The following is a 27693-nucleotide window of genomic DNA, read 5'->3' on the forward strand; positions in this document are numbered from 1 at the left end:
CAGCTCAGTCAGATTAGATGGACAGCGTTTGTGAACAGCAGTTTTCGGATCTTGCCACAGATTCTCAATTGGATTTAGATCTGGACTTTGACTGGGCCATTCTAACACATGGATAGGTTTTGTTTTAAACCATTCCATAGTTGCCCTGGCTTTATGTTTAGGGTAGTTGTCCTGCTGGAAGGTGAACCCTCCACCCCAGTCTCAAGTCTTTTGCAGACTCCAAGAGGTATTCTTCCAAGTTTGCCCTGTATTTGGCTCCATCCATCTTCCCATCAACTCTGACCAGCTTCCCTGTCCCTGCTGAAGAGAAGCAACCCCAGAACATGATGCTGCCACCACCATATTTGACAGTGGGGATGGTGTGTTCAGAGTGATGTGCAGTGTTAGATTTCTGCCACACATAGTGTTTTGCATTTTGGCCAAAAAGTTACATTTTGATCTCATCTGACCAGAGCACATTTTTCCACATGGTTGCTGTGTCCCCCACATGGCTTGTGGCAAACTGCAAATGGGACTTCTTATGCTTTTCTGTTAACAATGGCTTTCTTCTTGCCACTCTTCCAAAAAGGACAACTTTGTGAAGTGCACGACTAATAGTTGTCCTATGGACAGATCCCCCACCTGAGCTGTAGATCTCTGCAGCTCATCCAGAGTCACCATGAGTCTCTTGACTGCATTTCTGATCAGCGATCTCCTTGTTCGGCCTGTGATTTTAGGTGGACGGCCTTGTCTTGGTAGGTTTACAGTTGTGCCATACGCCTTCCATTTCTGAATGATAGCTTGAACAGTGCTCCGTGGGATGTTCAATGCTTTGGAAATCTTTTTGTAGCCTAAGCCTGCTTTAAATTTCTCAATAACTTTATCCCTGACCTGTCTGGTGTGCTCTTTGGACTTCATGGTGTTGTTGCTCCCAATATTCTCTTGACAAGCTCTGAAGCCGTTACAGAGCAGCTATATTTGTACTGACATTAGATTACACACAGGTGCTCTCTATTTAGTCATTAGCACTCATCAGGCAATGTCTATGGGCAACTGACTGCGCTCAGACCAAAGGGGGCTGAATAATTGCGCACGCCAGTTCATCTGCAATGATAAAAAAAAGCCTGCTGCGTGTTTCTTGGCCCATCAGCTGCTTCTTCAGAGACCACATTCTTCAGAGGCTTCATTATGGCATGCTATCAGCTAAAAGATAGGAATTCGGTTACAGGATATGCAAATAATGCATTAAAACAAACCAACATCAGATCAGACATACTGCATATATTTTCTAGACCAGCAAAGTGGCAAGTATGATCTGAATATGACAGAAAAAAATAACAATGCTAGAAAAAGAAAAAGGCTTAGAAAACACACCCACAAGTTGAATTAAGCCTGCTTAAAGCAAAACGTATGTGCAAGTTTTCTCCTTTATTAAAGAGGAGCTTCAGCCAAAACAAACATACTGTCATTAAGTTACATTAGTTATGTTAATTTAAATAGATAATATAATCTCTTACCCACCCTGTTTTAAAGGAACAGGCAAATGTTTGATTTCATGAGGGCAGCCATCTTTTTGGTTGAAAGGAGGTGACAGGGAGCATGAGACAGTTCCAACTGTCCTGTGCCCTAATCACCCCTCCCAGTTGCTAGGCAACGTGAATAACAACAGGAAATCCCATCATGCTTTGCACAGCATAAGGGATAAAAAGCCAGGGCAGTTTTCTTTGATGGGTGGAGCTCAGCTAAAAATGCAGCTAAAAATGACGTTTTGGTAAGAAAAACAAAGTTCTGATGCTGTGAAACTGTTAAAGAAACACCAAGCCTTTTCAATTTTGCTGAGTAGATTTTTAGTCCGGGGGTTCACTTTAAGGAGTACGAAGTTACTCCCATAATACATCACTTTCTTTTCAGGTCGGTAAAGGTAACCAGGCTACATCCAGATCCGCTGGCTTGCAGAACTCTTATAGCCTATTATTTTTACAAAGGAAAAAAAATCCAACTTGCAGAATGTTGTTTCAGACTGTTTTGGTTCTCACCCGAGCAAGGTGGAAAATATGACACTGTGACCGGTAAGAAATTTAGCCTATAGACACCCATAGGCAGGGCCTGATTTACATCACAAGAGCCTATAGGCACAGAAGTTCTGGTACCCTAAACTCTGCCCTCAGCTGAACCTGCAAACCCTAATTGGAACATTGGTTTTGTCTGTTGAACTGCACTACAAATGTGCTGGTTGCCTTTGTTCCTTGGCTGGCCTGGCAGTCACCTCTCCCTATGCACAAGGGGGCAGTGCTCACAATTCTGAAGCCACGCTGAAATTAGAGCCCATGGGTTTGGGTGGATAGGACTGCCCATCTAGCCCACTTATCAGTCTCTCTATGCATTAGGGGCGGTGACATCAGCCTAGCTCCTGGAGCGCATACACATGAAATTGCCGCCGGGAGACTTGGGCGTAGGGTACAGCCAGTATATGGCATATCCTGCTGCTGCATGAGTCCCGGCGGCATTAACTGTTCTCCTTCCAGGTCCACATGGATGGTGGGGAATGATGTAATTCAGCTTCCAACTATTGCTGGAGGCCAAATTACAGTGTTTAAGTTAAAAGTAACTTCCGCTCTGTCTTCTGACGGCACTGAAGTTACTCACTGTGCACAGCTATTGCCATAATTTGTATTACCGTCTATGGTGGAGCCGGCTGCGCCCAATTCTCCTGCGCTGCACCATTAGGCTCATGACTAGTGCAAAATACGGCCCAGCGAATAGCTTTTGTTTGATTAGTTTAATAGCCTGTGGCCGTCTTTGGTTTTTCTTTGTGGGGTCCTTTAAGTAACAAAAGCAGCAGCAATTTTTTTGTCCAAGCTCGAAGAGAAATATAAAAATATCTGTAGGATGTTTAACTCCCTTCCTGCAAATATGAATGGTTAGTTAGGGCCCATTCACACTAGAGCATTTTGCAGGCGATTTCGGCAAAATTCTCAAGCGCTAGCGCTTTTTAAAGGGCTAGTGCAATAAAACCCTATGGGCTCGTTCACATTTGGGTGATTCGGCAAATCGCCAAGCGCAAACGTGTAGCCTGCACCATTTGTAGGCGATTTCTCGGTGGTTGCGTTTCAGTGCTATAGAAGTGCTAAACGCGATCGCTAAAAAATCGCCAAGTGTGAATGGCGATTTTTTCCGCAAAAAATCACCATAGCAAAACACTAGCAAAAGTGCTAGCGTTTTGCAAGTGTGAATGGGCCTTTAGTGTCAGTAAATTAGCAAGCAAGTCCAACACCTGCACTATGACACTATGGTGGCTCCCACCGCGCATCATTATTTATGTCCATTTCACCTTGGCTGCTGAAAAGTTTCCAATGACATTCTAAACAAAAGAAAAGTTTGCCTTACAATAAATAAGCTTTGAAGAACCAATTCAGGATATAAAACCCTTCCAGATTATCCGGTATTAAGTGGAAAGAAAAAATAGAGGCACGTTAATGTTACAACAAACTGCCCAAGTCTTCCCAAATACACTTCTCACAATCAAGCTGGCATGTTCCAGTCTCCCTTGCAGACAAAAAAGCACTTTGCACCATCTACCAAGATGAAACCATTGGGTAGGCAAAGCCTACATGCAGCTGCAAAGACAGGTGAGAATATCTCATTTTGGCAGTTCCTCTTTTTCAAATGTCATGCTTTCAACATTGGTTCACACATAAAAATGTGTCAGAGGCGTAGCTATAGGTGGGCAATAGGGGACATATGTCCCCAGGCGCATCACTGTAAAGCTCAACACACACCATACAATCTTGGTTGTTCAATCTTACCACTTTCATGTAGTATAAGAGCTTATCCAATTAATCATTCAAGGTATTTTCAATCTGTTGGCCCTTATATTACATAGATTTGGTAAATCTGTACAACCAAGATTGTATGGTATGTGTTGAGCCTAAGGGTGCTCAGCAAAGTCGCTGCATCCCCATGTATGTAAGAGTTGGATTGCTGGCTGCCTGAAATGCTTCTCTCCCTCCCTCTGCAGAGGAGTGTAATAGCATTATTAGCAGCAGAAAAAGCAGGGCACATCTGGCTGTCTAAAATGGGTGGGGGGGGGGGGGGCGCACATATGGCTAACTTTGGGGGGCACATTTATACAGCATTTGCACATTTGACTCCACCCATAACCACAAGTATATTTTGATGCCATGCCACTTTTTGTCCAGAGGTGGGGGGCACAGAAACTGTCTATGTCCCCAGTGCTGAAAACCCTAGCTACGCCTGTGAAAGGTGTCCAGTCCTGTACAGTCAGGTTTTGACATTTGGCATCAGATTTGCATGTGTTTCTGTGGCTGTTTACACATAAAAGGTGTACATTTCTGGTCCAGTCAGGTAAAACTGACAAAAAACTGACAGGACTGGAAATGTGCAGAGTTACCGTATGTGTGAAGCAAGCCTTTGACAATACCAGTGTCAAGCCTCTAGAGACGAATGAAGCATGCTCTTATACGTTTCCCAGGGGATAAATATATATGTAACTTTTCCATGGAATTTGTCTGTGTCTTAGTAAAGTTATTAGACTAGTTTACTTTCAGAGATGTAGCCAATCACTTTCGCCTGAAGTGAAAGCATTGGTGAAAGCGGACCACGACAATGAGGATTAACATATCCAGGGCTGGATTTTCCATAAGGCACTGTAGGCGCGTGCCTACAGTCACCTGATGATGAAAAGGCATCTCACTCCTCTCCCCGAGCACCTCCCTCCTGCTTTCCCTACGCAGAGTACCAAGCAGAGTGTTACTCACCAAGTTCTTGGCATTTCACTGACAAGATCTTCCTTCAGTAGAAGGCACCACTAGCTACTTAATATGGAGGTTTCTCTAGCTACCTATTACTTGGGGACACCTCTAGCTACTTAATACTGAGGGTACCTCTGGCCACCCAATACTAAGGAGCACCTGTAGCTACCTATGATGGGCAAGGGAAGTAAGGGAGAAGTTACAGCTTGGACAGCCAGCACACTTGCGTGGTGGTTTGGTGGGGTTTACACTTTGTAGGTTCATGGAGGGCGAAGTCTAAGGTTCCAGGACATCTGTGTCTATAGGCTCCTGTGATGTAAATCCGGGCCTGAACATATCCATGACACTCACACTATTCTAGTGAGAGGGGCAGATGCACTAGGGTCAGAGGCTTGTGTATTTTGTGTTCCACTTATAAGGAAGGTCGGCAGGTGGGGACCGGAGTCTCTCTTGGAGCTGAGAGTGTGGTGAAGATGTGACATATGTTAGAGTTATGCTATGTCTGTCCCATTTGCATTTCCTATCTGAGGGCATCACTGCATTGGACTGCTGTGAAGAGCAGATGAGACTCTTAGAACCCTTTCAGAGCGTGGCATCTAAATACAGAATCTATTGGAACTGTAGGTGTGCTTCCCATCTCATGCTTGCTGAACCCCAGCACAAAGAGAGGGACTTTATTACATGTGATTCCTATTGATTATAAGGGATGGCAATGCTTAGGAGAACTCATGAAGAAGCATGTGATCAGTTTGACCAGCTGATAGATTTGTATGGTTCTTACTTGCTGTGATGACTTCCTGGTTTAACACATAAGAAAAAGACACTGAGAGCCCAATATGGTGTAGTATGCTCAGGACAATAGTGAATAATGTAATGTGAGAAGGTTATACTCACAAACAAGGGTTACCGCTGAGGCAACCACTGTGTATGCAGGTGAGGAGATTAGACCTCAGGGTTAAGAAGTCGCTCTCCGTAGATAGAAGAAAGGTAGGGGTGGGTCCCCCTTCCACCAAGGGTGGACACTAAAATGACTTTGATGAACAGAGGCGCCAGCAGAATAAAAACAATAATTAAAAGTTTTAAAATATGCTGGGGAGGCAGTGGTGGACTTACCTCCGAAAGCAGACTAGACTACTTGTCTGACATAAATAAACACTTTATTAGTACCCCAATAGATGCAACGCGTTTCGCAGGACCAAGCCCGCTTCATCAGGCAGTAAAACAGGGGACAAAACTGTGGACAGAGGCAAAAAGTACAGGACTGCAGTGAGCTACATAATATAAAACATTCATACGGTGCATACAAATATATTAATTGCCAAAAAAAAAAAAACGTTGAGGGAAAAAAACAAAAAAAACAAACAAAAAAACCTGCATAAGGTTTGCATGCGGTTTTGTAAACAGGTGTTTGTAGTTAGTTGATGCGACTGCTCAAGGCAGCCAGACAGTGGGTACCCAGACTATGGATGCACATGTGAGGTGTGGGAGCGGAGCCCCAATCACACCGTTGTTTAATAAATATTAAAGTGCAAAGTATAGTCAATAAATACTGTGGCATAATGTATTAATCATGATGACAAATGGCCTGCAAAAGTAGTTAATAAGTGAATAAGAACAAGGGGATGCTTAGTAGCTGACCAGGGGCCAGACGTTATCTCACCCAGTGACACATACAGTAAAAGGACATTTTTATCTGTAGTAATATGTAATAAAAGCCTTAAAGATTATGAAGCCAATAATAATAAAAACCAGTCCAACTAAAAAGGATGACGAGATGTAAGGGAATAGCAGTCTTAATGAAAGGCAAACAGCAGAGTATAAAAAATGGAGTGTAGCTTACCAGTAGCTCTCAGGTAGCACATATAACGCCTCTGTACAGAGGTCAGGATGCTGGGTGCTATTAATGCAGTTGTGGACAGGTTTCACCCAATCCGGGGCAGCCACTGGAGTAAAGTGGGCGGGGCCAGTCAGTATGGAGGGAAAGAGTAGCAGCCAATCGGCTGCTGACGTGTATATTCGGCATTGCGTGTGCTAAAAATGGCGTATCAATGCAAACAAAACTACGGATGGCATGCATATTATTATTAAGCTGTGGCAGGATGGTGCAATGGTCAAGTGCTCTGCCTCTGACACAGGAGACCCGGGTTCAAATCCCGGCTCTGCCCGTTGCCTTCTTTAAGGGCAAATGCTGGGGGCACCTGCATTTTGAAGGAGTATAGTGAAAATCACCTCTGTACTTCAAAATTAAGGCTGCGTTGATGGACAAGGGGGGGTACCTGTGGGGGACCCATGGATCAAGGCTCAAATATATGGGGGCAAGATGGTATTCTGTATAAAAACACATGATCCTTCCTGACCAGCAAATCAGAACCTTACAAATCTCTCAGCTGATCAAACTGAGTGATCACATGCTTCTCCATTAGTTCTCCTAAGTATTGTCACCCCTATTGATTAGCAGGAACTAAAGTATATGGTATAAGACAATGACTTGTTTAACCACTTTACCCGCGCCCCCGCCCCCCCCCCCCCCCCCCCCCCCCACCACCCGGTGTAATGGATTTCTCCGTCCCTTTTTGCACCCTTAAAAAAACCAAGGGACGGAGAAATCCGTACCTCCCGCGCTACCACCGCTGTCCGCGCTCCCACTGCTCGTGCACGCCGCCGCCCGCTCGCCCGGAGATCAATGAACGGGAAAATCAATTCCCGTTTGTTGATCTAAGCCCCCACAATGATCTGCTGCTTCTATGAGAAACAGTGCGATCATTGTGATCTTCCCAGCCTCATAGTGCTTCCTGTAAGCAACCTTTCGGACGCTTACAGGTCGCATGAATACCATCTTGTGGTCAAATAGTAAAACTACACCCTAAAGCATTTTACATACCGTATATACTCGCATACAAGCCGAATTTTTGACCCCCAAAAAAGGGGTCAAAAGTTGGGGGGTCGGCTTGTATATGAGTCCTTCCTGGTGGTCTAGTGGTCGGCGCCCCACTCCCCCCGCGGTAGGTAGGTAGTGCCCCAGTATAGCGCTCCCCGCTCCCCCCCCCCCCCCGGCCGCCGCAGCTATTACCTGCTTAGGCAGCGGCTTCCTCTAATCCGCGTTCCCCTTCTCATGTTGCATATACCGGTAAGTGTATCACAGCAGCACGCCCGGCGCTGCTGCTGTGACGATGCAGGGGGCAGAAAAGAGCGGTTCCCCTGGTAACGGCGATACAGCGCCGGGCGCGCTGCTGTGATACACTTACCAGTATATGCAACATGAGAAGGGGAACGCTGATTAGAGGAAGCCGCTGCCTAAGCAGGTAATAGCAGCGGCGGCCGCGGGGGGAGCGGGGAGGGGGGGAGCGCTATACTGGGGCACTACCTACCTATACTGGGCACTACACTAGCTATACTGGGCACTACACTAGCTATACTGGGCACTATACTAGCTATACTGGGCATCTTACTAGCTATACTGGGCACTATACTAGCTATACTGGGCATTTTACTAGCTATACTGGGCACTATACTGGCTATACTGGGCACTATACTAGCTATACTGGGCACTATACTAGCTATACTGGGCACTATACTAGCTAAACTGGGCACTATACTAGCTAAACTGGGCACTTTACTAGCTATACTGGGCACTATCTACCTATACTGGGCACTATACTGGCTAAACTGGGCACTTTACTAGCCATACTGGGGCACTATACTAGCCATACTGGGGTACTATACTAGCTAAACTAGGCACTTTACTAGCTATACTGGGCACTTTACTAGCTATACTGGGCACTATACTAGCTATACTGGACACTACCTACCTATACTGGGCACTATACTGGCTATACTGGGCACTATACTGGGCACTATACTAGCTAAACTGGGCACTTTACTAGCTAAACTGGGCACTTTACTAGCTATACTGGATACTACCTACCTATACTGGGCACTATACTGGCTATACTGGGCACTACACTAGCTATACTGGGCACTTTACTAGCTATACTGGGCACTTTACTAGCTATACTGGGCACTATACTAGCTATACTGAGGCACTACCTACCCATACTGGGCACTATACTAGCTATACTGGGACACACTGGGGGGCTGCACCAATCCAGCATTTCCTACCCCCGGCTTATATGGGGGTCAATAATTTTTCCCTTGTTTTTCAGGGAAAAGTTGGGGGGTCGGCTTATATGCGGGTCTGCTTATATGTGAGTATATACGGTATACAAATGCATTAGTTTTACACAATAAATTAACTCATTACCTCCCACATTCCCCAAATTTTTTTTTGTAATTAAAAAAAAAAAAAAAAAATACAATAAAAAAACAAAACATAAATAGTTACCTTAGGGACTGAACTTTTTAAATATTTATGTCAAGAGGGTATAACACTTACTTTATAAACTACGGGCTTGTAATTAGGGATGGAAGCAAAACTGAAAAAAATGCACCTTTATTTCCAAATAAAATATTGGCGCCAAACATTGTGATAGGGATATAATTTAAACGGTTTTATAACCGGAACAAATGGGCAAATACATTTCATGGGTTTTAATCACAGTAGCATGCATTATTTTAAAACTATAATGGCCGAAAACTGAAAAATAATAATTTTTTCCCACATTTTTTCCTATTTTTCCATTAAAACACATTTAGAATAAAATAATTCTTGGCATAATGTCCCACCTAAAGAAAGCCTAATTGGTGGCGAAAAAAACAGGATATAGTTCATTTCATTGCGATAAGTAATAATAAAGTTATAGACGAATGAATGGAAGGAGCGCTGAAAGGTGAAAATTGCTCTAGTGTTCAAGGGGTAAAACCCCTCAGTGGTGAAGTGGTTAAGGACCTTATTGTTTTCTTCAGTATGATGAACCGCAAGGTAGCTGATGATTATGGCATTTTATTTTTTTTAAGGTTTTAATACCTTTTTGCTGGTAGGAGTGCCTATGAAGTAGAAGCTTGAATTAATTACTCTTCCAGTAACTTGTAAACCATTTATATCTTTTTTTTCCCCTAGAAGTTTAATGTTTCAGGCCAGAAATTAAATTTTAGTTTCCTACCACTTTAAAGGGAACCTGAGATGGGGGATTATAAAGAAAGTATACATATTTGTGGCTTCCTCAAGCCCCCTCCGGCCTGATCACTCCCACGCTGTCCTATTCTGTCTCTCCATTAGCCCGCAATTGGCCCCAGAACAGGGCTAACTGTGCGTGTGCGGCCCGGCCGTGTATTACTGCACAGGTGCAGAACGCTCCAGACAACAGTAGCGAGACAGGGGAGCATGCCTGGCCGGATTGCGCCTGCACCAACTGGACCCGACTGGAGGATTTTCCGGGACCAGTTGCGGGCATATGGAGAAGCAAAAGAGGACAGCGTGGGACGGTGGGAGTGATCAGGCCGGAATGGGCTTGAGGAAGCCCCAGGTATGTATATTTTATAGGGAATTGTTCATCTCTGGTTCCCTTTAAGAACTTGAGTAATTCTAAAGATTTGTACAACATCGGAAGACAATGTATTACTAAGTTTTAAACTAAGCAAACTGAAGAACAAGGGGGCAGAGCAGAGTAGAGAACTAATGCAATAATAAAAGTAAATTCATATAATCAAGATTAATTAGGATTTTCTTATTCATACAATTTTACATTGTTTGGACAGATCTCCGGGCAAAATCAAATAGAAAGGTTGTTGGAACTCGATTAATTGGTATCTGGCTCCCACATAATAGCAGGGATGTATATATGTATATTAATAGAAGGTTGATTATCTATTAATGACATTATATTATCATTTAATTACAAATTAAAGAATATTTCTTTATAATTACACAATACCGCCTGCTGTATAATTATCGCAACTCTCCACAAAAAAAACTGCCATGATGTTCTCTCTGCGAAACAGACATAATGTAATTTTATTTTTCTAATCTAATTAGCAAATACATTACGGATATCACATGAGAAAGGTTATGCAGTGATGGATGTCCTTCTCATAGGATGGAGTTTGCGCAACTCACTGTGACCCAAATCCCAATCAAACAGCGGCAGAAAATAATCCCAGAATCTCACATACTGCAAATAATTGTTTAATACCTCCATAATACCTCTAATACCATTGTCTTAGATACTTTAAGAGAATCTGAAGTTACAATAAAAAAAAAAAACAGATACTGTATATACTCGAGTATAAGTCTTATTCACTTCATAAAAGTACAGGGCTTAACTTGAGTCATGGGCAACACTGAGCACACTGAGTAATGTGTGTACTAATGGTGACATTTGCAGCAATTTACCCAGTGGTAAGTTCTACTTTGAGGAAAGGAAATGTCAAGAAGACACAGGTCTGAAAGTCCTGGCCACAACAATTAGCAAGGAAAGGGGCAGGGGGGAAATAATGGGCTGCAGGAAGGGGAGTAAATAGTGGCTGCACTTGCCGGCCTGAAGGAGGTATTGGCTGCACTTAAGGGACAGGAGGGGTTAATGGCTGCAATACTGTATGCAGCGCATTCATTAACCCCTTCTGGTCCTCAAGTGCAGCCATTAACTTTGCTAGGTAGACTTATACTTCAGTCAATTAAAAATTCCAGGCTAAGAGGGTGGAATATTGGAGTCGACTTATACATGAGTTCGACTTGTATTCGAGTATATACAGTACTTACCTAAGGAGGAGGGGGGCTCTGAGTCCTATAGAGCCTTACCGTTCTCCTCCTGGTATCCGTATTCCCCCGCAGGCTCCACAGTTTAAATCTCCTGCCACGGGAGACTACAGCAGTCTTTGGAAGCACTCGGGCTTCCGAAGATTGGTTGCTCTGTACTATGTGCAGGTGAGTGCACGAGAGAAGGTGCTTGTGCGTGTGCAGTACGGAGCTGCCCATCTTCGGAAGCCCGAGTGCTTCCGAAGACTACCGAAGCCCCACCGATCGGTAGTGTGACACGGCTGTCCTCTCTGGAGGCAGGGAAGCAATCCACTGTCATAGGCTGAAGCCTATGACAGCTGATCCTGCTGATTGGCTGGTGGGGAGGAATGAGGAAGGGTGGGATAAAACAAATACAGAAATGTATTGCAAAAATAAATATTTGTAACAAAATAAATAAACATCGGGGTAGCTATCACAGCCCACCATTAGAAAGCTCTGTTGGTGGGCAGAAAAGGGGAAGTGAGGGGAATCACTTGTGTGCTGAGTTGAACGGCCCTGCAGCGAGCCCTTAAAGCTGCAGTGACCAATTTTGAACAAAATGGCCTGGTCACTAAGGGGGTTTAAGACCGCAGCCCTCAATAGGTTAAATTGCCAGGATTTTTATTCCTGGAAAGGTGAATCACTGTGGGGTTTTATTTTGTTTCTTCTCTGTTAAAGAGAACATTTACTGAACATAACTTAATTAATAAAATTGCCTGTTTTTATCAGTACTTTTTATTATACTTTTCAGTGCCCGCTTACTTCCAAATGCTTCCTCTTCCTGATTTATATTCTTAAAGAGACACTGAAGTGGAAAAAAAAATTATGATATAATGAATTGGTTGTGTAGTACAGCTAAGAAATAAAGCATTAGACGCAGAGACATAAGTCTAATATTTGTTTCCAGTACAGGAAGAGTTAAGAAACTCCAGTTGTTATCTATGCAAATAGCCATTGAGCTCTAAGACTTTCAAAGTCGCAGTTCAGTCACATTCTTAGGCTTGCGCGCTGCAACTGCTTTCAAGTCCCACCAGAGGTTCTCAATTGGATTTAAGTCTGGTGACTGCGATGGCCACTCCAAAATGTTCCAGCCTTTAAGCTGCAACCATGCTCTAGTGGACTTTATTATTATTATTATTTAGTATTTATATAGCGCCGACATATTATGCAGCGCTGTACAGTATATATATATATAGTGTCACTAACTGTCTCTCAAAGGAGCTCACAATCTAATCCCTACCATCGCCATATGTCTATATTATGTAGTGTAAGTACTGTAGTCTAGGGCCAATTTTTAAGGGGGAGCCAATTAACTTATCTGTATGTTTTTGGGATGTGGGAGGAAACCGGAGTGCCCGGAGGAAACCCACGCAGACACGGAGAGAACATACAAACTCTTTGCAGATAGTGCCCTGGATGGGATTCGAACCAGGGACCCAGCGCTGCAAGGCGAGAGAGCTAACCACTACGCCACCGTGCTGCCCATACCGTTTGAAGGTATGCTTGGGATCATTGTCCTGTTGAAAGGTCCAACGTCTCCCAAGCCTCAGGTTTGTGACGGACTGCATCACATTTTCATCCAATATCTCCTAGTACTGAAGAGAATTCATGGTACCTTGCACACGCTGAAGCTTCCCTGCATCTGCAGAAGCAAAACAGCCCCAAAGCATGATTGACTTCCCGCCATGCTTCACAGTAGGCAAGGTGTTCTTTTCTTCATAGGCCTTGTTCTTCCTCCTCCAAACATAGCGTTGATCCATGGGCCCAAACAGATCTAATTTTGTTTCATCAGTCCACAGAACACTATCAGAAAACTTTTGTGGTTTGTCCACATGACTTTTGGCATACTGCAGTTAACTCTTCTTATTCTTTGGAGACAGCATGGGGGTGCGCCTGGGAGTTCTGGCATGGAGGCCTTCATTACGCAGTGTGCACCTTATTGTCTGAGCTGAAACTTCACTACCTGCATCTGACAAATCTTTTTTCAGTTCCACAGCAGTCACACAGGGACTTTTCTCCACTTTGCACTTCAGGTAGCACACAGCAGTCAAAGTCAGCATCTTCTTTGTGCTACGACCAGGTAGGCGTTTCAACAGTGCCCTTTGCCTTGAATTTGTGAATGATGCTTCCTATGGTGCCTCTTGGTATGTTTAACATCTTTGCAATCTTCTTATAGCCATTGCCCTTTCTGTGAAGAGAAATCACCTCTTCTCTTGTCTTCCTGGACCTTTCTCATGACTTCACCATGTTTGTAAACACACCAGTAAATGTCTAGAAGGACCTGAGTATCAGTCATTTTAAATCTGCCTAATTGGTGCTTATTATGCTTGATTGCTGCTCATTAACATCCACAGGCGGTTTCAATACCTGATCGAAAACACTTGAATGAACCTCTATTCTTAAGAGTGGTAGTCTTTAAGGGGTTGAATAATTGTCAATGAAGAAATCACAAAAAAACCATTTAATACTGTATTACAAAAACAATTGATGTCATTTTAGTTGTGTTTAGTACTTTAAAAAGTCCTTGTTAGAATTCATTCTGAACACAATTACAAATGTACACTAAATTCCCTAAAACCCTTTACAGCATTGGGGGTTGAATAATTTTGAACACAACTGTAAATGTATCACAGTTGGTGACATCTTTACCACTGGAAAGGTGCATCACTGCGGAATGTATGTTTGTTGTGTGTTCCGAAGTGAGCAGAAACAACATCTGGTCTCACAGAGTGCTCTGGCGCAAAAGGCTATGTAACGGCATAGGCTACGCTAAACAACGCTCAGAGGGTGGGGTTACATACAATATACAGCAATATATAGACATTGGAAGTGTTTTTGATGCTGAAACCAGGATAATTATCCATTTAAGGATGACACTAATTAAAATCTACGCCCTGTTTTGATGCTGATCTGGCTGCCAGGGTGTAGATTTAAATTCACCGACGCTGCGCGTTCTTGCTGCTTTCATCGCTCCACACAAACTCGCCGCTGTCTCCCCACGGCAGCTCACTTGCTCTGCCGTCTCTATAACTGCAGAGCCCTGTGAGCAGGTCAGGAGTCGATTTCATTGGCTTCTGACTCTGTCTATCAAAATAAGCAACTCCCATTGGCTTACATTAATAGACATGGTCAGGAGCAAATGAGAGCGGCTCCTGACCGTCTCACAGGAACTCTGCCGTCATAGAGACGGCAGAGTGGGTGGCTGAGCTTCCCGGGGTGCGGCATGGACGGCAGTTACGGCGAGTATGTGCGGCTATTCATCGGTGTTCCACCATTTCTGGTACCAACGATCTCTGGCCCTTAAGAGGGCAGAGACAGATGGTACTTAAGTGGTTCACGTAAAAGTGGGTATCCTGAGCATGATTTTACGTCATTCTGCTACTGTATATGTCACTACCAGTTCCCCTTAAATCCCCATTTCCTTTTTCCCCTCATCATTGTTCAATGTACGTTTTGACAAAAGTCAGACTTTTCTTTATAGTTTTGATTTAACTGAATACTTTAAATACCACATATGAAAACTTTAGTGGGAAACGCGGCAATAGAAGTGATTCCAGTAACTCTCACCTGCCAAACAAGTGATTTGAGCAAACTGATCCAGCTGTGTCAGTGTGCCTTCTCCAGACTGCATGTTTCATTTCTCTCCATAGATATTGCTCTAAAATCAGGGCTCCTGGAAGGTCAGTTCAGGATAGCCCAATGTTCTGCGCAATTGTGTACTTTTAGTTGTTTGGGATGATTTTATCTTATTGAAGGATCTATGAACTCAGCTTTTTGACATTGGACAGTGTCTTGAGCCATAAAGGCTTCAATTCTGGTAGCTATGTGCAGGGTCGGTTCAAGGGGCCCTGTGGCCCCGGGGCAAACTTCAGTGTTGGGGCCCCCCATTACCCCTTTGCTTCCCGGGGCCCTGCTGCAATTACATTAGCAGCGATAATTACCTTGTCCCCGTCGGGTGAGCGAACGGGCAGCGGCTGGACTAGGAGTCATGCTGTCTTCCTCCCACTCAATGACCCAGCACGTGAGCGAGTGGGCAGCGGCTGCTCTAGGAGACATGCTGTCTCCCTCCCACTCTATGACCCAGCGCATGAGCGAGCGGGCAGCGGCTGCTCTAGGAGACATGCTGTCTCCCTCCCACTCTATGACCCAGCACGTGAGCGAGTGGGCAGCGGCTGCACTAGGAGACATGCTGTCTCCCTCCCACTCTTTGACCCAGCGCGTGAGCGAGTGGGCAGCGGCTGCCTTAGGAGACATGCTGTCTCCCTCCCACTCTATGACCCAGCTCGTGAGCGAGCGGGCAGCGGCTGCTCTAGGAGACATGCTGTCTCCCTCCCACTCTATGACCCAGCGCGTCGTGTAAACACGCGCTGGGTCAAAGAGTGGGAGGGAGAAAGCATGTCTCCTAGTGCAGCCGCTGCCCGCTCGCTCACTCGACGGGGACAAGGTAATTATCGCTGCTAATGTAATTGCAGCAGGGCCCCAGGGAGCAGTGCGGGCGGGCAGAAGAAAATATTGCAGGGTCGGCGCTGCTGGGGCCCGAGCAGAGGTCGGGGGCCCCGGGGCAAATCCCCCTTTTGCCTCTATGGTAGCGCCGGCCCTGGCTATGTGCGGTAAAATACCTCATGCGGTATTTTCCTCTTTTTTTTTCTACCAATTCTGAAAGATTTTCTGAACATGCGGTAAAAGGTGCGGAGAATTCATAAACTGCAATATTTCAGTGGTAAGCATGTGGTGAATAAATAATAGTACTCTTTAATTAGTCTTCCATAAGTTAGGATAGTTTTTGAAAGCTTTTTTCTTTTTCTTGTTTTGAGGGTGTGTGTGTGTGTGGGGGGGGGGGGGGGAGGTGTATTTGATTATGTAGCAACCTATGAAAAGTATATTTATAGGCATTACCTATAAAAAAAAATCCATTCCACTTAACGCCGCTAAAATAGCAATAGGAACTCCACTAGAAACTGCAAAATGCTTACAAATTGACTTTACCACCAGGACAGGCAGATCTTACACTGATAGGTAAATTATGTGCTAGCATGCCCCCTAATTTCCAGGAGAATTAGATTTTCTGCAAAATTAATGCAAATGACGGCATGAATTACCGCATAATTTATGGGCAGCACGGTGGCATAGTGGTTAGTGCTCTCGCCTTGCAGCACTGGCTTCCTGGTTCGAATCACAGCCAGGTCAACATCTGAAAGGAGTTTGTTTATTCTCCCCGTGTCTGTGTGGGTTTCCTCCGGGCACTCCGGTTTCCTCCTACATCCCCAAAAATATACAGATAAGTTAATTGGCTTCCCCCTAAATTGTCTCTAGACTACAATAAATACACTACACAATACATACGACTGTGGTAGGGATTAGATTGTGAGCTCCTCTGAGGGACAGTTATTGACAAGATTATAATCTCTGTACAGCGCTGCGTAAGATGTCGGTGCTATATAAATACTAAATAATAATAATAATTTACCGCATACGGTAAAACATGACTAAAATCTACCAGAAGAATTGCTAAAGGTCATTACCGCATACAGTAAGTTACCGTTCATGAGGTAATTTGCTCATAAACCGTACCAGAATTGAGGCCATTTATAATCTTCAGATTTCAGTGTTCTTTCCACAGACAGGACACCATGTGCCTGATATGTGGCAAAGCAGTCACAAAGCACAACTGGCTCTCCACCATATTATTATTACCGTATTTAGTATTTATATTGCGCCAACATCTTCCATTTTAGGGGGGAGCCAATCGGAGGCATAGCAGTAGCTATAGCAGCTGCTATGGGGCCCTGGAGCCGAGGGAGCCCAGTGGGTATTTGATGTATTCACTATTTACTTACTTGTGTTGCTGCACTCTGTCAGTGCCCATGAAGATTGCATGACAATGTTTACATTTCACAGTGAAATTTGTATTTGTCTCCACCCACTTTTTGGTTATGGGGATAAAAAGTATCCTATATGTTTTTCCAGGTAATGTACTATGTGTGTGCCAAATTTCATTCAAATCCGTTCAGCCATTGTTGTGTGATTGAGTAACAAACATCTAAACATCAAAACATTGCATTTATAATATTCGTGAGATTTGCCTGTTCTTATTAGTGGTAATGGTCGTGTCTTGGAGAACTCATGGAGAAGCATGTGATTTATTTGATCATCTGATAGATTTGCAAAGCTCTGATTTGCTGTGATCACATCTTCCTTTAGCACACGATCATGACGATCAAATCAGAGACTTGCATCTCTGTCACCTGACTAAACTGATCACATGCTTCTCCTTAAAGGGACTCCGAGCTCACCCTGAAAAGGAAAATAGTACTCACCCGGGGCGTTCTCCAGCCCAGCGCTGGTCGGGAGGTCCCACGACGGCGTCCTGACTCTTCTCCTAGGCCCCGTTCCGAAATGGCTGACCGGCGGCAGCCCGGCAACACTCGTCGGCTGCCGTGAAAGTACTGTGCATGCGCGCTATAATCGCGCATGCGCAGTACTTTCACGCCGGCCGCCGTGATGACGCGGGGCGGCCGGTGCCGTGACGTCAGCCGCATCATACCAGGAAGAAGGAGCCCGACACTCGGCCGAGTGTCGCCTGGCTGCCGCCGGTCAGCCATTCCGGAGTGGGGCCTAGGAGAGGAGCCAGGACGCCATCGTGGGACCTCCCGACCAGCGCTGGGCTGCAGAAAGCCCCGGGTGAGTACTATTTTCCTTTTCAGGGTGAGCTCGGAGTCCCTATAAGTTCTTCTAGACATGACCATCACTACTTGCACTGAGAATATATTAGCTAAATACTTTACCTATTGTTACATTCATATCAAACAGTTCAAATTCAGATTCTGCAAAAAAGACCTATGGGTACTTCTCTCACCAAAAAAGTGAGCAGTATGTACACTAGGAGTACTAGAAGTGAGTGTACTCTTCCCCCACTTCAAACCACGGGAAATGAAGACAAATTGATAGGGAGCACTGTGTTTATGTTGAGAGTACAATTTATTTTATTGATTAAATCGATGAATCAATAAAATAAATTTTATTCGCAACATACACACTATCAATTTTTCTTCAGATTCATCTGTCTAGGCCACCTGCTGCCATTCTTCCTTTTCCTTCGTACACAAGTTTTTGCAGGTCCCTTTCTCTTCCTTCCTGTGAAAGGCCTTTTATGATGCAGTAAGAGCCCTTTGTGCATTTACTTGCTGTACTTCGTCGTACTATTGTGTACATATTTTTACTTGAACCGTCTTCAGCAACCTTCATTTGTTAATGGAGCATAACTTTACTTCAGCTAGCTTCATTCCTCCCACGTGCCTAATTCTGTGTGATTTAATGATTGTGGTTTGACCTACATGTTATCTTGTTAGTCGGTAACACCTGGTTAGTATAATTGTTTAATCATGCACTGGACCATATACCAGCAAAATCCCTAACTGTGTAAGTAAACCTGAGAGAATTGGCCATATTTAAAGGCAAAAGTTGGCAGTGCTTTTTCCATCAATTAACTTTGCAGGTTGCTAAAGAATAGCTTCTAATTATCAATTTTTGAAAGCATTCAAAGTTAACAACCTTTATTCACATATCTAAAACATCAGTTTTGTATATTAGAATCCCTTTCTGTCCCTACGGCACCACAAACATTACATTTAGCTGCGATAGACTGTTTGCACATGCTCAGTAAGGGGAGAGTCGCTATTGTTCCTAGCCACATGGCTAATTAATATTCACTGCACTGTAGTGTTGTCCAGATCATGAACGATTCGGATCTTTGATCTGGATCTTTTTTGTGAGTCGAATCATCCGGATCATCACAATGAAGGATTCGGTTCACAGTGGATATCTGGAAGAAACAGGAACTGCAGCTTCTGTGCACAAGCACAATCTTCCTGCTGCATCTCTCCCTTCCCCATTAGCACCCTCAATGTGCCCTCATTCTCCTGCACCTCTCACTCTGCTGCACCCCTGCTTCCCGCTTCCCTAGTAAAAGGATTCAAAGGTTCGGTTCAAAGATTCGTATCTTTTAATGATCCGATTCGAACCATCCGAATCATTGAAAAGATCCGGACTTCCCAGGATAGCACCAAGAGCCTCATAACGCGGCTCAATCTGACGTCCAACTTCAACACCACCATACGTTGCGTTAAGGGCACGTTATGCGACCTTAACGTCCCCTAAAACGAAACGTCTTGGTGTGAAAGAGGCCTTAAGGGACATTTAGCTATCCCACAGTTTTATTTTATGTTTAAGAACGTAAAAAAAAAGAAATAGATTCATTGTTTTGTCGCAGCTAAATGACAAAGTCTGTTCCATGTCTTCGAACTCTAAGAGCCACAGGTGCCACCAGTGTAGTTTAGGTAGCCATAGGTGCCTCCAGTATAGGTTAGCCAGCCATAGGTGCCTCCAGTATAGGATAGCAAGCCTTAAGTGCCACAGTACAGGTTAGCCAGCCATAGGTGTCTTCAGTATATGTCCCACCTCTTTCTCCCACCCACAGGCTGTACAGAGCAGGAGGGTGGAGCAGCAGCAGCACATGGAATTCAGCCATGGGGAGAGGGACCCCCGACTCCTCCCTCTCTCTCCTCGGGTCCCCCTTCATGCTCCCCCCTCCATTGATGACAAGTGCAGCAGCAGCAGGAAGTTACCAATTATTCATTTTCTGGGCTCCAGGCATGTCCACGTGTCGCCGGGCTGCTTAGGAGCACATGTAGTTGAAACTACGCCAAACTTGTGACTGCTTAAGCCTGATGCGACATAATTTTAATGTTGCCCGATCCCGAGAATGGGCCGCAATAGCGTCCATGCATGCTCTGTCAAGAGCCATTTTCATTGGGTCCTGACCTCCTGATCACTGTGAGTCAATCACAGTGATCAGGAAGTGTAGGGCCAGACTCTAGGCTGGATGGTGTACTGGTTAAGGGCTCTGCCTCTGACGCAGGAGACCAGGGTTCGAATCTCGGCTCTGCCTATTCAGTAAGCCAGAACATATTCAATAGGAGACCTTAGGCAAGTCTCCCTAACACTGCTACTGCCTATAGAGCGCGTCCTAATGGCTGCAGCTCTGTCGCTTTGAGTCCGCCAGGAGAAAAGCGCGATATAAATGTTATTTGTCTTGTCTTGTCTAAAAACCACAAATACTGCACAGCACGCTGCACTTTCTTTGAACGTCCAGCGTTACACTGTAACGCAACGTGGGCACTGTGAACAGCCCATTGATTTGTCATTACTGTGAGTTGGGCTGCATTACAGGCTGCTCTCTAACGTGCGCCTGTAATGTCCCACTGTGAAAGCAGCCTAAGAGTAGCAGGGTAGATAACATCAATTTTTTTTATCTCATCAGGTTCACTTTAAGTAACGGGGGCTTTAATGCACACTATCAGTTATATTCATTGAAGCAGCTACTAGTGTGTGACCGGACTAAGGTTCAAGTTAAACTTTGTCAATCATTGTTGTACCCCAATTATTAATCATAGTGAAATCTAGCCTAGAGACAGAACATTCATTATATGGAGATCTAGCCTATAGGGAGTACATTACACTGAAATGTAGCCTAGAGGAAGTACAATACAGTATTAATAACTAGCAAAGTTGTCTCCATCCAATGACTGACAGAAATGTAGAGCAGATGTATTATACAGCTTTAATAATGTCCTTCTCACCTGTCAGACAGGATGATGCACTGTGGCTAGTAATGTGGCCTTTCTGCATTATAGTTTTCGGTTTATATTATGTACAGCGTTATCCAGTCCTGACTTATCGCTCTTGAAGAACTGACATTATTATTTATTATTCATCTAAATTTTACAGCTCTGTCATATTCAATATTGCTTTAGAAATAAGCTTCTATTTTGTCTAAAGTCTTTTAGTCTAAAGACAAATTGCCTGTGCTCACATTATTTTGTGCAGTCCATTGAACTCTTCAGTTTAGTTTCTGGGCCAAAGGAGATTTTATATCTAGAAAGAGGTTTTACTGAGAAGGGACAGTAACACTACTACATAGCAGCAGTACAGCATACCTGCTTTCTATTATCTAACACTTCCTGTGGCTGAGTGGGGGATGGTTACATATATAAGGTAAGTGGTCAGGGACAGAGGGACCACTATACTGCTGAGCTGTGAATGTTGCATATACACTAAAAGTGATACTAGACACAAGGAACAATTGTGTTGCTCTTAGCTCACCAACTGTCCCTCTTTTGGAGGGACCGTTCCTCTTTGGGAACCCTGCCCCTCTGCCCCTCTTTTTCCCCCATTTGTCCCTCTCTCAGGACTTGTATACAGATCTATGTAAACGTATGTATTTTATCTACTGTGTTTAAGTAACTCTAAACTTTATCTGCAAAATAAAGGAAAATGACCCAGGATAGAGTGGACCAGTTAGATATGAATTATAAAACAACCTATTTATCTTATGAAATCTTTATGGTATGCATGAATAGGGGTGTACCAGAGGCACGCTGAGGGGTGTGGCAGGGGCATGGCTTAAAGGGAACCTAAACTGAGAAGGATCTGGATGTTTCCTTTTAAAATAATACCAGTTGCCTCCCTCTCCTGCTGATCCTGTGTCTTTAATAATTTTAGCCACAACCCCGGAACAAGCATGCGAATTAAGTGCTCTGACTGAAGTCAGACTGGATTAACTGCATGCTTGTTTTGGGTGTGTGATTCAGCCACTACTGCAACCAAAGAAATCAGTGGGACTGCCAGGCAACTGGTATTGTTTAAAAGGAAACTTCCATGTCCCTCTCAGTTAAGGTTCCCTTTAAGTGTCCTTCTTTCTTATCTCAAAAAGTTGGGGGGCATGGTGTTGCTGAGCAGCAGTGACTGTTGCATACACAAAGGAAGTGGTCAGGGACACACAGAACACCGTGTGTTATGTATACACAGGAAGTGATACTAGGCAACAGGGACACTGTGCTGCTGTGCAGTGGATGTTGTGTATACACAGTAAGTGATACTAGGCAACAGGGACACCGTGCTGCTGTGCAGTGGATGTTGTGTATACACAGGAAGTGATACTAGACAACAGGGACACCGTTCTGCTGAGCAGTGGTTATTACACATACAAGGGAAGTGGCCCGGGACAGAGGGAACACAGTGCTGCTAACAAGCAGTGGATGATGTATATATACAAGAAGTGATACTAGTGAACAGGGACACTGTGCTGCTGAGCAGTGGATGTTGTGTATACATAGGACGTGATACTAGTGAACAGGGACACTGTGCTGCTTTGCAGTGGATGTTGTGTATACATAGGAAGTGATACTAGAGAACAGGGACACTGTGCTGCTGAGCAGTGGATGTTGTATATACACAGAAAGTGATACTAGAGAACAGGGACACTGTGCTGCTGAGCAGTGGATGTTGTATATACACAGGAAGTGATACTAGAGAACAGGGACACTGTGCTGCTGAGCAGTAGATGTTGTATATACACAGGGAGTGATACTAGAGAACAGGGACACTGTGCTGCTGAGCAGTAGATGTTGTATATACACAGGGAGTGATACTAGAGAACAGGGACACTGTGCTGCTGAGCAGTCGATGTTGTATATACACAGGGAGTGATAGTAGAGAACAGGGACACTGTGCTGCTGAGCAGTGGATGTTGTATATACACAGGAAGTGATACTAGAGAACAGGGACACTGTGCTGCTGAGCAGTAGATGTTGTATATACACAGGAAGTGATACTAGAGAACAGGGACACTGTGCTGCTGAGCAGTAGATGTTGTATATACACAGGGAGTGATACTAGAGAACAGGGACACTGTGCTGCTGAGCAGTAGATGTTGTATATACACAGGGAGTGATACTAGAGAACAGGGACACTGTGCTGCTGAGCAGTCGATGTTGTATATACACAGGGAGTGATAGTAGAGAACAGGGACACTGTGCTGCTGAGCAGTGGATGTTGTATATACACAGGAAGTGATACTAGAGAACAGGGACACTGTGCTGCTGAGCAGTGGATGTTGTATATACACAGGAAGTGATACTAGAGAACAGGGACACTGTGCTGCTGAGCAGTGGATCTTGTATATACACACAGGAAGAGATACTAGAGAACAAGGACACTGTGCTGATGAGCAGTGGATCTTGTATATACACAGGAAGTTATACTAGAGAACAAGTTTATTAGCACTTAGGGCCTGTTTCCACACCGAATCCGCACAGTTTCCCCGCAGGCAAACTCTGCCATAGGGTACAATGGCGCCGCCAGCCGAATCGCTTGCGCTAGCAATCCGGCCAACATTCCCATCCGTTTCGGTGCAGGAGGCTGCGAATCCCATAGCCGTGCATGGCACAGCTGATGTGATTCGTCTGCATACCAACAGACCAGGATGTGCCGCTGCACGGGGCACAAGTGGAAACGGGCCCTCAGGCCACACGTTTTGTAAGTACAGGGCCGGCGCTACAATAGAGGCAAAGGGGGCAATTGCCCCAGGGTCCCAGAGTCTGTAGGGGCCCCCAAGCTGTCTCCCCTATCTTAACTGTTGCTTCCCAGGGCCCCTGCAGAGTCTTTGGCAGAGTAGCGTCTCCCCTGTGCTGGTAGGCAGGTGAGACGCTACACTGCCAAAGACTCTGCAGAGGCCCCAGGGTGCACAGTTTAGTTGGGATGGAGGGCCAGCAGCCAGCTCAGGGGCCCAGGAGGGAAATTTAGCTCCAACAAAGGGCCCCTAATGCCACTTTTTGGTCGGGAGGTGTCTGTTGGGGGTCTCCCAGGTTAATTTTGCCCCTGGGCCCCATTGGGGCTAGAACCGGCCCTGGGTGAGTATACACACTGACTTCATCAGGCCACACAACAGTAAGGAAAAGAGTGGATTGTTTAGGTGTGGAGGTAGATAGATGTCCCACTGATGGAGGGATGAAGGCCAGCTACAGGAATATATAGAATGGTTGAATAAGAATCAATCGAGCATCAAACTGGCAGCGAGTTGGAGTAGGCAAGCTGTTGATTTCCTAAGCATATGTACTATGAATGACATGACAAAAACATTTTTCAAAAATAAAAGACAAGAATGGATATATTCCCAATAATAGTTGCCACCATAAAAGGTTATTGAAAAGGACAAATGTGCAGAATAAAAATAAACTGTTCAAAAGTGGTAGATTTTAGAACATCAAAGCAAGTATTGCTCAATAGATTCAAGGAGAAGGAGTACAGTAGAGAAATGTTGGATAGGGAGTTTAGGAAGGTTGATGCTATGGGCAGGTCCCAGGCTATTGGCAGTCAGGACCCAAAAGAGTCGGAGGGAAAGTGGGTATGATTATGCTGTTCTACTGGATTACAATTGTCAATGTAAAAAAGTTGAAAACGTTTTTAAGACATTAGCATGCCCTGCAGGGGGGGCAAATACTTAGAAGACACCTACCACCCCACCCACCATTGAAATACAAAAAAGCTAAAAATCTGCAAAGCCTGGAGCCTGTTATTGTGTCCCCCATATCTTGGCAAAACGGTCGAAGGTGAGGATTTGTATGCCTTGGGATGGCAGAGGAGTTGAAAAAATACAATCTATTGCCACAGCCAGCGGAGGTCAGGTAGTTACCTTGTACCATTTTTGCCAAGATATGGAAGTGGTCGTAGAGGTGGCTCTCCTTACCCAGGGGATGGGTGCATAGCGTGTGGGTGCTAAGCCAAAGCACCCTGTACATCAATAGTCAAATACGGATTCAGGATAGCACACCGACTTCAAGATGCAAACAATTCTTTTTTTTATTGCTTCATCAGCACGTATGCATTGACAATTGTTTAGGGGCCACGGCGAGTCCCCTTCTTCAGAAAGTGCAGATAAAAGGTTTATCCAGTGGTTATTGCCACCGCACCGATGGTAGTAGATGTGCTGTAATGTGACCGCAAGTATTAGGGTCACATGATGATGTGATGTCTTTGGAAGGCGGAAGTGCCGGGCTTAGTGGAGCGGAGAAGCTCTGATAGAGTGGTTAATGATTGGCTGGCGACTCCCTCGTGCGCCACATTGATAGGCGCAGGCAGCGATGACACGTAGAACTAGTAGCTTGTGATTGGCTATGCTCCCAGTGAGGAGTGAGATCAATGTTAAATATACAAGCACTCCGTTTGATTGTAGGAAGTCCCTGAGCGGGTGTTGTAGGTGCAGTTTTGATTGGACACCATGATCCGAGGGAAATTATGCCTGTCTAGCGTGTTTTAACACACGGAGAGGCTTCATGGTGAGTGTCCTACACTTTAATTATGGAATACATGTATATGGTTATATTTGTATTAAGACATGTGCTTCAGATATATGTTTAAATGTGATCTGTCATTTTTGGTATTCTGATTGGTGGATATATAACATGAATATGTATATTATGTATATATGCAAAATATGTAGTTCCCTATGTGGTCCTCTTTTTAGCTTCAGGCTAATTTCACACCAGGACGTTGCGTTAGAGGGGGCGTTAAGGTCGCATAACGTCCCCGTAACGGAATGCCTGGTGGTGCTGGATCTGGACGTCAGAGTGAGCCGCGTTGTGCAGCTCACTCTGGCGTCAGTGATGTCGTGATGCGCACTCTTGTGCGCATGCGGCATCACGTGGTCCCGCCGGCCAATCGCCGCACAGAGCGGCTGCTCCAGGAAGTAAACACTGCACGTCATAACGTGCAGTGCATATTAATTAGCCATGTGCCTGGCCGCTCTCCGCTCCTCCCCCACATTACTGAGCATGTGCAAGCAGTCTAACGCGGCTGAGCCGCGTCCAAAGTACTGCATGCAGTACGTTGTCTTGTGACGCAGCGTTACAATGTAACGCAACGTCCGCACTGTGAACAGCCCCATTGATTTTTCATTACTGTGCGGTGGGCTGCGTTACAGGCTGCTCTAACGTGCGCCTGTAACGTCCCACTGTGAAACCAGCCTAAAATGGACCTGCAATGTGGATTGACTGTTAATGTGGGCTGGTCATGATTTGAAAAAGGACCTGGAATGGCCTGAAACGCCTGTGCGTCATCATTGAAGATAGACCCACAATATATTTGTATTTTTATATGATATTTTAGATGGTGCGTATCCTTTCAAGTGGATAAAAAGTTTATCTGCACTTTCTGAAGAAGGGAATCCGCCGTGGCCCCGAAACAATTGTCAATGCATACGTGCTGATGAAGCCATAAACAAGAATTGTTTGCATCTTGAAGTCGGTGTGCTATCCTGAATCTGTATTTGACTTTTGCCAAGATATGGGGGGATGCAATAACAGGCTCGATTAACAACCTTATCATGTGGGTTGTCACCAGGTGATAAGCTTATGTGTTTCTATCAGTCTGCCATAATGTACTGTGCAGGGATTACATGAAGAGAGCAGTGCTGAAATTGTTGGTTTAATTTGTAGGTTTAATGCCAGCAGATCTGCTCCACCACTATCACTGGACCATACATCAATTGACTAAGCCATGCCTTGCTTGTAGCCCTGAGTTGTTTCTTGTGAGCATCATGGAAAATGCATAAACAGATATAAAGATAACGGGGGTGATACTAAATGCACAAATCAGTCATAAACATTCTAAATTCATCCATCAATACTATACACACTCTGCAAGTCTTCCACTGCTCTAGTCAAAGTTTTCCATGAATGCAAAAGCAATCAATTCCACCTTGAGTATGTCCAATATAGCCATCTCTAATGATCTAATCAAATAGTGAAAAGGTTAAATATACGGTAAGTCTTTAAATCTAGTAAAGTCACCCTGCAATATAAAGGAGACAGCTATAGCGGCGGATGGTTATCCAAACAAAAACCTATTTTTGTCGGCTGAAGAGATAACCAAATCCCTATAGTTTATAAGAAAGGTAAACAGAGAATTTCTAACCACAACTAAATCAAAATATACCAATACAGTGAATAAGCCCCGTTTAACTATTCATATCCCATACAATACCATCCAGAAATATACATACCCTATTGAGCATCTGTGGGGCATCCTCAAATGGAAGGCAGAAAAGTGCTCTAACATCCACCAGCTTTGTGATGTTGTCAAGGAAGCATGGAAGAGGATTTGAGTGGAAACCTGTAAAGCTCTTGTGGACTCATGTCCAAGAGAGTTAAGGCTGTGCTGGAAAATCTTGGTGGGCAAACAAAGTATTTAACAAAGGGACCCCCAGATAACCCCCCCCCCCCACCACCACCACCACCACCACCACCACCACCACCACCACCACCAGGTGAGCAGCATGTCTAGCAGATTGCCAGAGATCTTATATCAAGGTCCAGAGGAAAATTGGTGTGGGACATTTACGAGGATAATTGTGTAGGATCATTTAGTTAAGGC

The sequence above is a fragment of the Hyperolius riggenbachi genome, chromosome 10, assembly GCF_040937935.1.
Source record: "Hyperolius riggenbachi isolate aHypRig1 chromosome 10, aHypRig1.pri, whole genome shotgun sequence".
In the NCBI taxonomy this organism is placed as follows: Eukaryota; Metazoa; Chordata; class Amphibia; order Anura; family Hyperoliidae; genus Hyperolius; species Hyperolius riggenbachi.